Source organism: Pinus tabuliformis, chromosome X (assembly GCF_031772625.1).
Source record: "Pinus tabuliformis cultivar Carrire ecotype Pingquan chromosome X, CPIR1, whole genome shotgun sequence".
Lineage (NCBI taxonomy): Eukaryota > Viridiplantae > Streptophyta > Pinopsida > Pinales > Pinaceae > Pinus > Pinus tabuliformis.
In genome coordinates this window covers 1,365,697,684-1,365,712,665 of record NC_142308.1, presented here as the reverse complement: position 1 = coordinate 1,365,712,665, position 14,982 = coordinate 1,365,697,684, and the positions used below count along the sequence as shown (strand labels likewise).

Genomic DNA, 14,982 nt, shown 5'->3' with positions numbered 1-14,982 from the left:
ACTAGACCAAGACTTATGAAATTCACCAGCAGCATCTGATAATCACCATTCAGATCAGCAACCAAGAGATCCTTCTGTTCTCCTTTCGCCTTTGTTCCTCCTGAAATCAACACCAAATGTGAACTAGAACCAAAAGCTTTAAGATAATGCCAACAATGCATCATTGGAAGATTATCTGCTCCCCCTGAACCTGTGCCAGATGATCTCTGTCAGACCAATATCAAACTTTCTGCAACCAACATCTGTCCCTGCTGATTTCCTTCAAATCTCCATATACGCGTCTGTATACACATAAACAAGCGTATATACGCAGATATCCCTTACGCAACACGCGTACACCATATACGCGACTATCCCCTTGTAAAACGGCGTATGCACGCGGATATCCTTCAAACAAAATGCGTACACAAATTTCCATATCAGCAACCTGTAAATGTCCTGTAGAGAATAGGTCATCAACCTATAACAAGGTATGTCTGCATCAATTCATCCCTTTGAACAGAATTCAGAGTCATTCACATCGAATCATGTGTGAAACCACCATAGCCATTTCATCAAGCTCTACATGATCCAAGTATCATTACTTGGGAGCATCTGCATCAATTAACATATGTAAGTATAAACCTATCATCATATAGATCATGTGACATGAATCAGCACTATGTATCTTGAGCTCAAACTCTTTTGACAAAGCTTCTTGATATCATCATCAGCAACAATCTTTATCCACATGAGTGCCTGCATCATAACTGTATGATCTTTATGCATATGACAACAGCAGTATATAAGTGACTCATCATCAAGTGAGGAAGATGTGTATTCAAGCTTTGTACTTCTCCTTGTCCTTATGAAGATCACCATGTAAGCACCATATATGCATCATCAAGGAATCAACCATAAATCTGATCTGATCATCAACTATGTAACCCCAAGAATCATATGTGATTTTATCATAGACAACTCACAACCACATCATAGCAAGATATATCATTTAGCCATATAAGAATCATCACCAAGGACTATTAACCATAATGCCAACAATGATTTATTAAAGGCATATGCTCCCCCTCAACCTGTGCCATCTGTTAGATCTGATCATGCATATATCAGCAATAAGCATCAAGACATCATCATCATCATCAAGATAGGATCAAAACACTTCTAGACATCTTACAAGTATCAAAACATTTTTACACATCCTCAGCAGACTGTAACTATTAACCAATAGAGCAAATAATGGACTGAATCATATCAGATCCCTTTTCTGAGCCTGTCCCCACTGCTTTTCCTCAGACTGACATATACGCGACTTTGCAGTGTCTAACTCGCGTATATACGCGACTTCCCTTTAAGGAACTTGCGTATGAGATTCAGGACACTGAAGTTTTACACCTTCAGCTCCCCCTGAGTCTGATATGTCTGTGCTGTGCTGTGTCTCAGTACATTGTGCTGACTGTACTTCCTTCTTCCTCCATATCTTCAAGTGTGATGAGGTTTTCTCCTTTTGGTGTGATGTCCATCCTTTGTTCCTGCATTCCTTTGCTATATGTCCAGGTTTGTTACATGTATAACATCTTACATGTTTCATATTCCTCCTGTAGCAATCAGCAGCTTTGTGACCATACATATTGCAAGCAAAGCAATATCCATTAAAGTACCTTGATTGAGGTGACCTGTCCGCATAATAGTCTTGAACTCTTCTTCTTCTACATCTAGCTGCAACATGTCCAAGATTATGACATACATAACATTCAACATTATTCATAGGAGGAGTAAAAGATTTTCTTTGAGGAGTCTCTTTCCTTGATTGTTGATGGGGTTGACCTTTCATCTCCTTGTTGATCATTTTAGATTTCTCTTTAGAGTTCCTTGCCTCACCTTGTGAACTAGATTCACCTTCAACAGATTCATGAAAACCAAGACCAGTCTTGATAGCAGGAGACCTTTGACTACTAAGAATATCATCCAAGGCTTTAGTACTATCTTGAAATCTCAAAAGTTTATCCTTTTCTTCTAATTTACCTTTCAAGATATTTACCTCAACTTGAAGTTGTTCCTCCTTTTCTAGACATTGCTTCTTCATGTCTTCTCCATCTTTCCTTCCTTCTTCCAACTGATGCCTTAATTTGAGAATCTCCTTTTCTTGTTCTTCATTCAGATCCTGCTGCATTTGACGAACTCGGAAGACACATTCTAGTTGAGATTTTAAGCTGGTGACTTCGTTTTCTTGTTTTGCAATAGCTTGGAGTAGATTTGTATTCTGCTTCTTTGATTCTTCAAGATCTCCTTTTAGTGAGGGGATTGTAGCTTCAAGATTTTCATAGTAGCTGGATCTATCTTTGAGTTTCTTGATGGTTGTGCTTCTTTCGTTGACTTCTTTTCTTAATGATGTCACTTCATGCTGCAATTTTTGACATTGGTCTTCCTTGTCCTTGAGTAGCTTTCTTACCTTGTTTCCTTCTTCTAGTTGGGCCTTTAGTTTGGTAACTTCTTCTTTGAAAGCACATTCCCTTTTGTTCAATAGATCTTGTTGATCTTTAACTTTGTCTGCAAGCCTTCTAAATACTGCCTCTATTTGACACTTTTCTTGCTCACCCATAAAAGCATGTTCAGTAGTTTCACTATCACTTCCATCACTTTCACAAGGAAATATAGCAGGAACATCAGAGGATAATACATTCATACCTGATAATGATTCTGAATCTAATTCTGAATCTGATTCTGAATCTGAAGAACTTCTTATACCTAATCCCCAATCGACTCTCCCACTGTCATAGATCTTCTGAGATGTCTTCTTCTTCTTATGAGCTTTCTTCTTAAGCTTCTTTCCCATTGTTCCACGGATCTCCTTCAAGCGATCAAGCTTCTACCAAAGGACCTGCTCTGATACCAATTGTTGGAAATAATACTGAGAGGGGGGGGTGAATCAGTATTATCAGATCAATCAAACTTTTCAATTTCATACTCAGAAACATATACGCTACTTCAATTAAGTGAACCCGCGTGTACACGCTACTGTGTCTAATGAAACTCGCGTATATCCAGAGATCTTATAATTCAGTTAGCTTAATCTTCAGTAAATGCATCAGATCATTATTAAGCATATTAACAGTAAACAGGTGCAGAATAACAGAACAGAACATCACACAAGAGCCACACACATGAACACAAAGATATAAGGTGGAAACCCAATGTGGGTGAAAACCACCTGCTGCAAGTCATCTCAATCTTCTTCTTAATAAGAAAATCCTTTTACAATATTTGTACTGGTGCAGTCTTATACCAGTACGGGAGCTACAACCCCCTTTGCTCTTGTACTAGCCGATCCATTTACTAGTACGCAGGCTGCTACCTGCTACAATGCTCCAAAGATCTCCTTTAGCTTTTGTACTAGCTTAGATACTAGTACGTAGGCGCTTGCCTACAATCTTCTCACCTCCAGGTACCACGTTTCATCAATTTTCAGACTGGATACACTGAAGCACAACACATAATCTGTAAGGCCACTTTTCATCCAATTTTCATACTGGACCCATAACTATCATTGATGCTCAAAACAATCATCAAACTCTGAATCACTGAAACCCTGTTAACAACAGTCATCAGAACACAGAGCAGACACAGAACTCTGTAATAACCATCAGATCCATCTGCAACTTCAAATATCAAGCTTTACAATGTATACGCTACTTCGATGAATCAAACCCGCGTGTATACGCGCTTTTACCAAAGACAACCTGCGTACAGATCTAAAAATAATTTCTCATAACTTGCAGCTGTACCAGACCTCAGTCATACTCATAATACTTATAGAACTATACATGCGTCAGTATGTAGATCTAGAATAAGCATCATAGTTCATTTCAAACCATTTGATCCCGATCTCTCCTTAGATCTAGTTCTCCATCAACCGGTGAGATCTCTCCTTAGCTCAGATTAAGTAATGCATCATCAACCCATAACCCTGCATATTGGATCTAATGCTTCATCAGATATTCAAGACATTTCAGATGCACTTGCCTAATGATTTCCTTCCCTTTATATAGCCTTAGGCCTTGTTCAATACCAAGAGCCAAAACCATAGAAATCCAATACCATCAACTTCAAAACTAGGGATCGACACGCCCGTCGAGACACAATGGTCCGAAACCATAGGCACAACTTCCAAGGACTAACCGCCATGGACCAAAGGTACTTTTCCACATACACGCGCTTTTGCTGAAGCCAACCTGCGTGTACACGCGACTTGGGCTTAACGAACCTGCGTGTATGAACTTTCTCTTCTTCTTATAGTCTGATCATCAATTCCTTGCTGCTGACCTTCTGTACTATGATTTTTCATCAGTGAGGTTTGCCATCAAGGACAACACTTATCTCATAATGCCAACAGGTCAGATTCGTCTGAAGGATGAACTTACAGTGCAAGCATCTGTTATCCCCTTCAAGCTTGTGAGTAAAAAATCATTGGGGTACTTGCAATAAATGGTGGGGGAAAATTGGAAATTCAATCAATCGTGTCGGAAGCTCACTCTTGAACATGACACTTTCTGCTTCGTGTTGGGTTGGGATATCCTCTTTTTCATCATTGACCTTCCTAGGTTGGGCCGCTCATTTTTTCCTTCAATTTGATCTCTGCCACATCATCATGACCACCGATCCTATGGATCAAACAGCTTCCAAATTCTAGAATCGTGTTGCTAATATGTTCAAGAGTTGTCCTTATACAGTTACCCTTACCTCTGTTTCTCTATATCATCCAAAATCATTTTCATCCCTTTGTTTCATGTCGATGATGTGGGATACATCATGGCCCTCCTTCGACACGGTAACTTCCTGTTGACTTCAACTCATTATCTAGGAATTTGGTCGGGAGACTCATCTTCATTACCTTAGAGCTTGCATGCTCTAATGACAAGTTCTTGGCACTCAATGATAAGTTCACATCATTGGCTTTCGATCGACTAATTTCACGGGTGTTCAACTTCAGTTCCTTCATTCACATTCCATGAATTGTGTTGTTAGTACCTTGAGAACCATTGTCATTATTGGTGGTTTCTCTTGTTCTTGTTAATAGTTTACATCATTGACTAGTACACAAGATATTTTCTAGCGTGTTTGATGTCAACCCATCTATTCACACCTTAGAATATGTGCTTTGATTGGGTTATGTTGGAGCGCAGGACCCTGGGCTCAAATTACAAAAGTGCAGGTTGTAAGGTGATGTGACATGATCATGTTGATATGCATGTCTCTTTTAGATGGATGGTTGCGACCATACCATGAGTTGTCCTATGTGATCCTTCTCATTATTGGATGGCTATGACCATACCTTGGTTTTGATATGATCCTCTTATCGGATGGTTACACGAATGCCTGGATCCATTTACATGATCTTTCTCTAGATGGTTGCATCCATACCACGATTCATGTATCATTTGACAGAGTTTTCAGTAGTGTATATGTTTTTGTACATGCTTTCAAGTTTTCTTACGACAGACTTGTTGGCATTATGAGACAAGTGTTGTCCTTGATGGCAAACCACACTGATGAGAAATCATAGTGCAGAAGGACAGCAGCAAGGAATTGATGATCAGACTATAAGAAGAAGAGGAAGTTCATACACGCAGGTTCATTAAGCCCAAGTCGCGTGTACACGGAGGTTTGCTTCAGTAAAAGAGCGTGTATATGGAAAACTTATCTTTGGTCCACGGCGGTTATTCCTTGGAAGTTGTGCCTATGGTTTTGGACCTTGGTGTCTCGACGGACGTGTTGATCCCTAGTTTTGAAGTTGATGGTATTGGATTTCTATGGTTGTGGCCCTTGGTATCGAACAAGGCCTAAGGCTATATAAGGAGAAGGAAATCATTAGGCAAATGCATCTGAAATGTCTTGAATATCTGATGAAGCATTAGATCCAGTATGCAGGGTTATGGGTTGATGATGCATTGCTTGATCTGAGCTAAGGAGAGATCTCACCGGTTGATGGAGAACAAGATCTAAGGAGAGATCGGGATCAAATGGTTTGAAATGAACTATCTTTATGATGCTTATTCTAGATCTACATACTGACGCATATATTGTTCTATAAGTGTTATGAGTATGACTGATGTCTGGTACAGCTGCAAGTTATGAGAAATTATTTTTAGATCTGTACGCGGGTTGTCTTTGGCAAAAGCGCGTATACACGCGGGTTTGATTCATCTAAGTAGCGTATACATTGTAAAGCTTGATATTTGAAGTTGCAGATGGATCTGATGGTTATTACAGAGTTCTGTGTCTACTCTATGTTCTGGTGACTGTTGTTAACAGGGTTTCAGTGATTCAGGGTTTGATGATTGTTTTGAGCTTCAATGATAGTTATGGGTCCAGTATGAAAATTGGATGAAAAGTGGCCTTACAGATTATGTGTTGTACTTCAGTGTATCCAGTCTGAAAATTGATGAAACGTGGTACCTGGAGGTGAGAAGATTGTAGGCAAGCACCTACGTACTAGTATCTAAGCTAGTACAAATGCTAAAGGAGATATTTGGAGCAGTGTAGCAGGTAGCAGCCTGCGTACTAGTAAATGGATCGGCTAGTACAAGAGCAAAGGGGGTTGTAGCTCCCGTACTGGTATAAGACTGCACCAGTACAAATATTGTAAAAGGATTTTCTTATTAAGAAGAAGATTGAGATGACTTGCAGCAGGTGGTTTTCACCCACATTGGGTTTCCACCTTATATCTTTGTGTTCATGTGTGTGGCTCTTGTGTGGTGTTCTGTTCTGTTATTCTGCACCTGTTTACTGTTAATATGCTTAATAATGATCTGATGTATTTACTGAAGATTAAGCTAACTGAATTATAAGATCTCTGGATATACGCGAGTTTCATTAGACACAGTAGCGTGTACACGCGGGTTCACTTAATTGAAGTAGCGTATATGTTTCTGAGTATGAAATTGAAAAGTTTGATTGATCTGATAATACTGATTCACCCCCCCCCCCTCTCAGTATTATTTCCAACAATTGGTATCAGAGCAGGTCCTTTGGTAGAAGCTTGATCGCTTGAAGGAGATCCGTGGAACAATGGGAAAGAAGCTTAAGAAGAAAGCTCATAAGAAGAAGAAGACATCTCAGAAGATCTATGACAGTGGGAGAGTCGATTGGGGATTAGGTATAAGAAGCTCTTCAGATTCAGAATCAGATTCAGAATCATTATCAGGTATGAATGTGTTATCCCCTGATGTTCCAGCTATATTTCCTTGTGAAAGAGATGGAAGTGATAGTGAAACTACTGAACATGCTTTTATGGGTGAGCAAGAAAAGTGTCAAATAGAGGCAGTATTTAGAAGGCTTGCAGACAAAGTTAAAGATCAACAAGATCTATTGAACAAAAGGGAATGTGCTTTCAAAGAAGAAGTTACCAAACTAAAGGCCCAACTAGAAGAAGGAAACAAGGTAAGAAAGCTACTCAAGGACAAGGAAGACCAATGTCAAAAATTGCAGCATGAAGTGACATCATTAAGAAAAGAAGTCAACGAAAGAAGCACAACCATCAAGAAACTCAAAGATAGATCCAGCTACTATGAAAATCTTGAAGCTACAATCCTCTCACTAAAAGGAGATCTTGAAGAATCAAAGAAGCAGAATACAGATCTACTCCAAGCTGTTGCAAAACAAGAAAACGAAGTCACCAGCTTAAAATCTCAACTGGAATGTGCCTTCCGAGTTCGTCAAATGCAGCAGGATCTGTATGAAGAACAAGAAAAAGAAATTCTCAAACTAAGGGAACAAATGGAAGAAGGAAGGAAAGCTGAAGAAGTTTTGAAAAAGAAATCTCTTGAAAAGGAAGAACAGCTTCAGGTTGAGGTAAATATCTTGAAAGGTAAACTAGAAGAAAAGGATAAGCTTTTGAGATTTCAAGATAGTACTAAAGCCTTGGATGATATTCTTAGTAGTCAAAGGTCTCCTGCTATAAAGACTGGTCTTGGTTTCCATGAATCTGTTGAAGGTGAATCTAGTTCACAAGGTGAGGCAAGGAACTCTAAAGAGAAATCCAAAATGATCAACAAGGAGATGAAAGGTCAATCTCATCATCAATCAAGGAAAGAAAGTCTTTAAAGAAAATCTTTTACTCCTCCTATGAATAATATTGAATGTTATGTATGTCATAATCTTGGACATGTTGCAGCTAGATGTAGAAGAAGAAGAGTTCAAGACTATTATGCGGACAGGTCATCTCAATCAAGGTACTTTAATGGATATTGCTTTGCTTGCAATATGTATGGTCACAAAGCTGCTGATTGCTACAGAAGGAACATGAAACATGTTAGATGTTATGCATGTAACAAGCTTGGACATATAGCAAAGGAATGCAGGAACAAAGGATGGACATCACACCGAAAGGAGAAAACCTCATCACACTTGAAGATATGGAGGAAGAAGGAAGTACAGTCAGCACAATGTACTGAGACACAGCACAACACAGACATATCAGACTCAGGGGGAGCTGAAAGTGTAAACCTTCAGTGTCCTGAATCTCATACGCAAGTTCCTTAAAGGGAAGTCGCGTATATACGCGAGTTCGACGCTGCAAGGTCGCGTATATGTCAGTCTGAGGAAAAGCAGTGGGGACAGGCTCAGAATAGGGATCTGATATGATTCAGTCCATTATTTTCTCTATTGGTTAATAATTACAGTCGGCTGAGGATGTGTGAAAATGCTTCGATACTTGTAAGATGTCTAGAAGTGTTTTGATCCTAACTTGAGGATAATGATGTTTTGATGCTTATTGCTGATATATGCATGATTAGATCTAACAGATGGCACTGGTTGAGGGGGAGCATATGCCTTTAGTAATTCACTGTTGGCATTATGGTTAATAATCCTTGGTGATGATTCTTATATGGATAAATGATATATCTTGCTATGATGTGGTTGTGAGTTGTCTATGATAAACTCTCATATGATTCTTGAAGTTACATAGAAGATGTTCAGATCAGATTTATGATTGATTCTTTGATGATGCATATATAGTGCTTACATGGTAATCTTCATAAGGACAAGGAGAAGTACAAAGCTTGAATACACATCTTCCTCTCTTGATGATGAGTCACTTATATACTGCTGTTGTCATATGCATAAAGATCATACAGTTATGATGCAGGCACTCTTGTGAATAAGGATTGTTGCTGTTGATGATATCAAGAAGTTTTGTCAAATGAGCTTGAGCTCAAGATACATAGTGCTTATACATGGATGACTACTCAAGGTTGCTTTGTTGGAGACATGGTGATGAGTTCTTATCTATATAATGATAGGTTGATACTTGCATGTGTTGATTGATGCAGATGTTCCCAAGTAATGATACTTGGATCATGTAGAGCTTGATGAAATGGCTATGGTGGTTTCACACATGTGAATGACTCTGAATTCTGTTCAAAGGGATGAATTGATGCAGACATACCTTGTTATAGGTTGATGACTTATTCTCTACAGGACATTTACAGGTTGCTGATATGGAAATTGGTATACGCGAGTTGGATAAGGAATATCCGCATATATACGCTTGTTTATGAAGATACAGTCGCGTATATGATAATTTGAAGGAAATCAGTGGGTCAAACTCAGGATGAGAAGATTCTGATATGGGTCTGACAGAGACCATCTGGCACAGGTTCAGGGGGAGCAGATAATCTTCCAATGATGCATTGTTGGCATTATCTTAGAAGCCTTTGGTTCTAGTTCACAAGTTGTTGTTGATTTCAGGAGAAACAAAGTCAGAGGAAGAACAAAAGGATCTCTTGGTTGCTGATCTGAATGCTGATTGACAAGATGCTGGCGATATCAGTTATTTGTGACTTTCATAAGTCTTGGTCTAGATCTATTGTCGCTATGTCATGTATCTCATTTGTGATAACTCTTTTATGGTGTCAAGGTCATGTAACGGCCTATTTTGGGTTCCCCACTATGCCTGGGATGATTGATGCAATATGATTGGTTGTCATATGTAAACTTTTGATGTATCCCCACTTGGTTGGGTGGATGAGTCAATTTTTGTATATCCTCACTTAGTTGAGAGATGGATGTATGTATGAGTCTTTGATGATAGGAAGGTCTTTTATGATGTATAGAGTCATGTTCTTCTTGAAGAACATCTTTTGCAGATCTTGCCTACAGTCAGGAAGAGCATGAACATCACACTTCAGCGGTACAGAGATTCAGCATGTACTCAGAGGGAGCATGGACAGATTGGTACACCTTGGCATATACAAAGGGGGAGATTATTCAGAGATTTCAGCAGGTACTCAGGGGGAGTATGGACAGTGGAATGATTCAGCAAAGGAAGAGAATATCTTGGTCCACCCTTTGCCCTTGATGTCAAAGGGGGAGAGTGATTTGGTGTTGTTGCCATCAAGTCCAAAGGGGGAGATTGTTGGCATTATGATGCATGTGTTGTACTTGATGGCAACCCTCTCATAGAAGAATATATCACTTATGTATAACTGGATGAATCTTCAGAAGAGATATCAGATGTGACTGATGGAGGACAGCTCAAAGGAATCAGATGATAGTTCTAAGTGTGACAAGTTAGCTTTGCCATCAAGTCCAAAGGGGGAGATTGTTGGCATTATGAGACAAGTTTATGTATAACTGGATGAATCTTCAGAAGAGATATCAGATGTGACTGATGGAGGACAGCTCAAAGGAATCAGATGATAGTTCTAAGTGTGACAAGTTAGCTTTGCCATCAAGTCCAAAGGGGGAGATTGTTGGCATTATGAGACAAGTGTTGTCCTTGATGGAAAACCACACTGATGAGAAATCATAGTGCAGAAGGACAACAGCAAGGAATTGATGATCAGACTATAAGAAGAAGAGGAAGTTCATACACGCAGGTTCATTAAGCCCAAGTCGCGTGTACACGCAGGTTTGCTTCAGTAAAAGAGCGTGTATATGGAAAACTTATCTTTGGTCCACGGCGGTTATTCCTTGGAAGTTGTGCCTATGGTTTTGGACCTTGGTGTCTCGACGGACGTGTTGATCCCTAGTTTTGAAGTTGATGGTATTGGATTTCTATGGTTGTGGCCCTTGGTATCGAACAAGGCCTAAGGCTATATAAGGAGAAGGAAATCATTAGGCAAATGCATCTGAAATGTCTTGAATATCTAATGAAGCATTAGATCCAGTATGCAGGGTTATGGGTTGATGATGCATTGCTTGATCTGAGCTAAGGAGAGATCTCACCGGTTGATGGAGAACAAGATCTAAGGAGAGATCGGGATCAAATGGTTTGAAATGAACTATCTTTATGATGCTTATTCTAGATCTACATACTGACGCATATATTGTTCTATAAGTGTTATGAGTATGACTGATGTCTGGTACAGCTGTAAGTTATGAGAAATTATTTTTAGATCTGTACGTGGGTTGTCTTTGGCAAAAGCGCGTATACACTCGGGTTTGATTCATCTAAGTAGCGTATACATTGTAAAGCTTGATATTTGAAGTTGCAGATGGATCTGATGGTTATTACAGAGTTCTGTGTCTACTCTGTGTTCTGGTGACTGTTGTTAACAGGGTTTCAGTGATTCAGGGTTTGATGATTGTTTTGAGCTTCAATGATAGTTATGGGTCCAGTATGAAAATTGGATGAAAAGTGGCCTTACAGATTATGTGTTGTACTTCAGTGTATCCAGTCTGAAAATTGATGAAATGTGGTACCTGGAGGTGAGAATATTGTAGGCAAGCACCTACGTACTAGTATCTAAGCTAGTACAAAAGCTAAAGGAGATCTTTGGAGCATTGTAGCAGGTAGCAGCCTGCGTACTAGTAAATGGATCGGCTAGTACAAGAGCAAAGGGGGTTGTAGCTCCCGTACTGGTATAAGACTGCACCAGTACAAATATTGTAAAAGGATTTTCTTATTAAGAAGAAGATTGAGATGACTTGCAGCAGGTGGTTTTCACCCACATTGGGTTTCCACCTTATATCTTTGTGTTCATGTGTGTGGCTCTTGTGTGGTGTTCTGTTCTGTTATTCTGCACCTGTTTACTGTTAATATGCTTAATAATGATCTGATGCATTTACTGAAGATTAAGCTAACTGAATTATAAGATCTCTGGATATACGCAAGTTTCATTAGACACAGTAGCGTGTACATGCGGGTTCACTTAATTGAAGTAGCGTATATGTTTCTGAGTATGAAATTGAAAAGTTTGATTGATCTGATAATACTGATTCACCCCCCCCCTCTCAGTATTATTTCCAACAAGACTCCAGTTCCTGGCACTGAGTTATAAACCCATTTTTCTCTGATAGTACCCAAAGAAACCATCAGTGAAAGAGTATGCTTCTTGGTTGGCTACATTATCCAGGACCTCGTTAGTGAATGGCGTCAGGAAAGGATCATGCACACAAGAGTCATTCAATTTCTAGAGATCCACATGTTAGCTACCTATACCAATAGGTTTCATATTTCATGATTGGCAAAGAGAGTTCCAAATATGCTCTGCTTTGGTGATGCAAAGATCCCATATTTCCAAGAGAAGACAATATGTGTATATAGCTTGATATTGTCCCAATTTTGATGGATGGTCCAACAGCCTAATCTGGATCATTCCATGTTTCAATTTCCTGTTGTAGAATAGAGAAAGAAGTCTATCCAAACTATTTAATCTTGGCAGACCAGTAGCTTAGGTAGAGAATTGAGGTTCCCAACTGCTTAATCTGGGACCTTGGAAGCAATAAGGGTAGCCTTGGATAGAAAATCAAAAGGAAAAAGCCAAAGAAAAGAAAAGGCACATAAGGGTCTGCAAGTCTAAGTGCACCCTCCATCAAGAAACAAAAGAAAAATGCTAGGCAAGTAGATGGGTAGGTAGATGGAGTTGCAGAAATATCATTCCTTTCAATTGAGTGTTTGATAACCTAGTCACAAAGGAATATCAGTGGATTGAGAAGGTTCTCTTCTTCATCATGTGCAGCAAAGCAGAGGAGCATGTCTAACCCCCCTTCTTTCCCCTTTTCACATTCATTACTGACATCCCTTCATCAGTTAAGATTCATGGAAGAATTTGAGGTTTTATGCTGGTTCTTATGCCTTTAAAAAGCCACATTTCCTGTGTAAAATTCTTTTCATTTTGATCTACTCCCTAAGCTAAGTGGTTTTCAAATCAACTTAGTGATATCACTCCTCATTCACCTTTTCCATCCATATTAACCCCTAACTTCTATTATCTAAATCCCCTATGTTACCCTTTCCCTACTATTATAACACTTTGGTGTATAAACCCCAAGCATTATATAAATATCCCTCCCCTTGGCATTATAGCCATATATTCATTGTTAGGGATTAAATTGACATTTGGTCAGTTTGAGAACCCTAAGACTTACCCCTCTTTCCCCTTCAGCAGTCATTTAACCCATTCAACCCTTGATTGGCTAAAAAAACCTTGTAAAAAAACCGATTTTCACCATTAACCCGCTCAATTGCAAAATACATATAAAAACCCACTTTTTCCATTTACCCAAAGTCTTAGCGCTACCCGCATTTTTATAAAAAAACATTGAAAAAACTATGTAAACCGCCCAATTCCTAAGGTTCCCGCCGGGCGCAAATCTCAAAGGATATAATATTTTAATCCCGCCCCCCATCCGTATCATCCGGCCACCTCAACGATCCGTCGACCGTCGGATCGAGCCCTTCTCATCCGACGGCCCTCGTGTATTCTAGACCGGCCCCGACGTCCGAAAGATACCGTCCAAAATTTATCAGAGGGTGACGTCAGGCCTCTGCCACGCGTCACCCCCACATTGTATCGGAGGCCCCTCTGACAATTCCGCGTCCGTATGGAAGGCGGTGCGATATGAAACCGCTAACCACTTCTGGTTTCGGTGAACCCGCCTGCCAGCGTCACTGCCAGCGTCATCGCCGCGTCGGCGCCCCTGTCCGCCTTTGCTCCACCTGTGTGCCACCTCACCATCCCCGTGGACCTCTCTTATTCCGCCACGTCACCCGATGACGTCATGCTGACGTCATCCGACCTTGACCCCACCTGTTGATGTCATGCTGATGTCATCCAAAAAAAGCGCCAATGTTCCAAAAAATCCATATTTTGGCTAAAATTTCGCGTTTTTTGCACTTTTTACAAAAACAACTATTGTCTACTTTGCATGTCTTCCACGTCCAAACTCACGCCAACCTGCTGAATTCGACCTGGAGACCGCTGGCGCGCCATTTCCACCTGTATTCGTGACCATTGCTAACAGTTGCCAGGTATTTATCCCTGTGAATCCTTCTTGCGCCTGGTTTTGTCTGTGAATCGCCTAAAATAGCTTAAAACAGTAAAAAACACATAATTCACCAGCGAATCCCCTGTGCCTAGTTCCCATTTGCACTGTAAGGTCGAAATTCACTAGCTGAGCTTTATATTACCAGAGTTTTCATAAAACTTACGTTCTGTTCACGCAATCGTGGACTGGTAGCCTAAACTGCACCAATTTGCTCTGAAAAAGAGTTTAAAGCCAGGCATTTGCCTTATCCATACTTTGAGCAGTATTTCAATTGCTGTAATTAATTATTTATTCTCTATTCATCAGTAATTCACCTGTCTTTTAAAGAAAAGCTCTTTGGTGTTGCTCTGCACAGTAACACCAGTTTATAAGCAACAGAAATCCTAAAAGTAACCATGGATCCACCAGTAACTCCTGTAGCATTGAACATTGCTCATTTAAATACCCCACAGAGAGAATTGGAGTGGCAACCTCTAGCAGACCTGGATTATCAAATATCAGAGGAAATGCTGTCGAAAACCAAGTTCCACATCCACCTGCTTAACGAATTGAAGACTAAACATGAGAGTGGAATAGATGTATTGGGCATATGGGATTCTTTCCTCCCCATCTTCAAACTCCCTCAGGTCAGACAGTTCCCTGACCTCATCCACCTATGTGCCGAATGCTATGACCCTACTCAGAGGGTTGTGCTTGACCCATCAGGCTCAG

At 40.0% G+C, this 14,982-nt stretch overlaps 1 pseudogene; it reads right to left on the bottom strand.

Annotated features, from left to right (window-relative positions):
- Nucleotides 1-13,961, bottom strand: part of LOC149145156 (large ribosomal subunit protein uL16-like) — a 127,475-nt pseudogene extending 113,514 nt beyond the window's left edge.
- Nucleotides 13,962-14,982: the final 1,021 nt, after the last annotated feature.